Source organism: Triticum aestivum, chromosome 5B, assembly GCF_018294505.1.
Source record: "Triticum aestivum cultivar Chinese Spring chromosome 5B, IWGSC CS RefSeq v2.1, whole genome shotgun sequence".
NCBI lineage: Eukaryota > Viridiplantae > Streptophyta > Magnoliopsida > Poales > Poaceae > Triticum > Triticum aestivum.
Window position 1 is genome coordinate 40814093 of NC_057807.1, and position 3707 is coordinate 40817799.

A 3707-nucleotide genomic window follows, 5' to 3' on the forward strand; every position below is an offset into this window, starting at 1 on the left:
AATCTATCATGAGAGCCACTTATGGATTGCCTACCAAAGATGGCAAAACCTAGATCTATCCTTGCTTTTATGCCTAGCTAGGGGCGTTAAATGATAGCGCTTGTTGGGAGGCAACCCAATTTTATTTTTTGTTCTTTGTTTTTGTTCTTGTTTACTGTTAAATTTTGTTTCTACTTTCTGTTTAGATGTGTTTTTATCTTTTAATTAGTGTTTGTGCCAAGTAGAACCTATAGGATAAGCTACGATAATAGTTGATTTGATTCTGCTGAAAAACAGAAACTTTGCGCTCACGAGAAAAAAAAATCACAGAAACGTGCTTTTTCATTGATTCTTTTTGTTGCTTATCAACAAAAAAAAATTCCAGTACTTTCTATTTTGGTAGAATTTTAAGAGTTCCAGAAGTTTGCGTTAGTTACAGATTGCTACAGGCTGTTCTGTTTTTGACAGATTCTGTTTTTCTTGTGTTGTTTGCTTATTTCAATGCATCTATGGCTAATAAATTAGTTTATGAATCATAAGGAAGTTGGAATACAGTAGGTTTAACACCAATATAAATAAATAATGAGTTCATTACGGTACCTTAAAGTAGTCTTTTGTTTTCTTTCACTAACGGAGCTCACGAGATTTCTATTGAGTTTTGTGTTGTGAAGTTTTCAAGTTTTGGGTGAATTCTTTTGATGGATTTTGGAACAAAGAGTGGCAAGAGCCTAAGCTTGGGGATGCCCATGGCACCCCCAAGATAATCCAAGGACACCAAAAAGTCAAAGCTTGGGATGCCCCGGAAGTCAACCTGGCAGTAGGGTCGGGTTTGCCCGGGTCGAGGTCTACCAAACCCATGCCCGATTACTAAATGGTTCTACCCAGTCGCCCACGACCCTGCCCATGGGCGAAGGATCAGACCCATGCCCGAACCCAATGGGTAACCCGACCCGATGGGTTACCCATCGGGCTGCTGTATGGTGTTCTTGTACAGTGGCAAAATGCACAAATATTGGTTCACATAGTGGCAAAAATGCACAAATAGCTTCAGTTACTAACCATCAATGTGTATATATAGTAGAACAACTAGAAAACAAAATATCAGGAAGGCAAATACAAGGTTCAAGAGCACAAATAGCATCACAAATACATGGGGCAGGTCTTCACAAGCACAAATACAGGGTTCAGGAGCAGAGATACAAGGTTCAGGTGCACAAATAGCAGCAGAAATACAAGGGTCAGCAACAGCACAAATACAAGGTTCAGGTTGAGTAGTTGTGTGCCAACAAGCTAGCAGTAGGAACTAGGAAGTAGTATTGTAGCAGCCATGGATAAATGTAAATAACATCAGGTAGTAGTGTAGCACGCCGGGTCCTCGGCCTTCTCGTCGCAACCAAGCAGCAGCAGCAACATCATACAATCATGTTTCAGGCTTCAGTTAGGATGGATTGATCATCAACCTCCTGAAACACAAGAAAATAGAAGCATTCAAAGTAAAGAACAAAATTTGCTTTAAAATCTAAGATTAAAAGGCATGCTAAGTTGCTCAAAGTAGAATCTGTTACCATCATTTCTGTGTCGTCCTTAAGAACAGTTTCAAAGTCCGCAAAGAGAGTAGAATTGCAATCCCCTGATGAATAGATTTAGATATTAACATATAGCAAGGAAATAATATTGTGTATGGAAAGAAGAGCCATGATTGAAATAGATTATCACCTAACATGTCTGCATGGGACCAAGCTTGCATACACATAAGAGCTTCCGTCATGTTTGGTGCAAGTGAACATCTATGTGCACTTAGTATTCTCCCACTAGTACTAAATGCAGATTCCGATGCCACAGTTGTTACAGGAATGGCTAGTATATCATGAGACATTCTTCGCAATGTAGGATACTTGATACCTGCATACTGCCACCAATTGATGATGTCGAGACCCTCTGGCCTATGGATAATTTCCCACCACTAGCAGCCGCCAACCTTAACTTCTGTTGCTTTAGGCCTACAGGAGCACTCTTGGCACAACAAGTTTTCAAATGGTTGTTCAAATGTGTGGTGCCACCTGTGCTTGCTGCACTAAGCCATCTCCCACCAATAAATTCTTTATGAAACTCATTCCATACTTCAGATGTAAGTTTCCTCCTTTTAGTTGTCCAGGTTCTGTACCAGTACCTTGGGTCGTCTCAGCCTCGATGCCATCTGTACCTTGTGGAGTGGATGACTTGTCATGTTGAGTTCCATGCACAGCTGAGCTTTCCACTCCCGGCGCCGAGAAACTATCCACTGGTGAACTCATCTATACAAGACCACACAAAATTACTTTAGTTGAACTCATCTCTCATCTATTATACTAATGTCAAGTGAATAGAAAAGGTTGGGAATTGTTCTACTGTTGCAAACCTTGGTGAGACAGAAGGAGGGCGCGGTGATGTCCTCGATGCTGCTCCGGCGCGATGATGGCCTCGGTGCTGGTCCGGTGCGGTGATGCCTTGGAGGAAGAACAAGGATGGCGGCTGTGCTGCTCCGGTTGGACGGGATCGATGCAGAGGTGGTGGTGTTGCTGCTCCGGCGCGGTGAGCCTGGTGCTGGAGGGATGGAGGCGGAGGTGGTGCTTGGGGCTTGGTCGTAGATCTAGCAAGCAAGGATGGAGGCGGCCTGCAGGGGGGATCCTACGTCCCCGCGAGGATGGAGGCAGCGGGGCCCGGGAAGGGGATCCTATGGCCCAGGAGGATGGCGGCTGCAGGGATCTGGCAGCCTGCGACGGTGTCGGACAGTGGGCGGCGGCGGCGGCGGCTTGCCGATGGGACTGGGAGAGGGCGAGAGTGAGACTGCAGGAGTGGGGGCGGCTAGGTTTGTGCGTTGGCTGCGCGAGGAGGAGTGGAGGACGGGGTGGCACTCGCAGCGTTGGCTTCTCTGCCTCATAAAACCTAGGTGCTGACTTACTGGACTAGGCCGGGGAGTGTGGGCTGGATTGCGGTCTGCGGGAGACTAGCCTACTACTACTATCTAGATATAAAATGGCCCACATGTCAGCTAATCGGGCGACCCATCGGGTGACCCATGGGCAGGACCTCGTACCCATGCCCTACCCGTGACTAATCGGGTTACCCATCGGGCTTACCCATGGGTGAATATGCCGACCCATACCCTACCCATTCAGGTCGGGTGCCCATGGGCGCGGCCACCCATGGGTCAAATTGCCGGGTTGACCCGGAAGGCATCCCCTCTTTCGTCTACTTCCATCGGTAATTTACTTGGAGCTATATTTTTATTCACCACATGTCATGTGTTTTGCTTGGAGCGTCTTTTATTATTTGCGTCTTTGCTTGTTAGTTTACCACAATCATCTTTGCTGTACACACCTTTTGAGAGAGCCATACATGATTTGGAATTTTCTAGAATACTCTACGTGCTTCACTTATATCTTTTGAGCTTGATAGTTTTGCTCATAGTGTTTCACTTATTTCTTTTGTGCTTGATAGTTTTGCTCATAGTGCTTCACTTATACCTTTGAAGCGTAATAATTTTTGCTCTAGGGCTTCACTTAGATCTTTTAGAGCACGGTGGTGGATTTGTTTTAAAGAAACTATTGATCTCTCATGCTTCACTTAGATTATTCTGAGAGTTGTTAATAGCATGGTAATTTGCATAAAGATAATATACTTGGTATTCAAGATATGTGATACTTTCTTTTGAGTGCGTTGAATACTAAGATATGTTTGATGCTTGA

The 3707-nt window shown here is 44.8% G+C and overlaps 1 long non-coding RNA gene across 1 annotated transcript; it reads right to left on the bottom strand.

The window, feature by feature from the left end:
- Positions 1–1146: 1146 nt before the first annotated feature.
- LOC123115578 (uncharacterized) lies at positions 1147–2420 on the bottom strand. Its single transcript, XR_006456668.1, has 3 exons — positions 2378–2420; positions 2150–2273; positions 1147–1442 (listed from the first exon to the last, which is right to left on the bottom strand). It is a non-coding gene; the product is annotated as an uncharacterized lncRNA (long non-coding RNA).
- Between the last annotated feature and the right edge of the window lie 1287 nt (positions 2421–3707).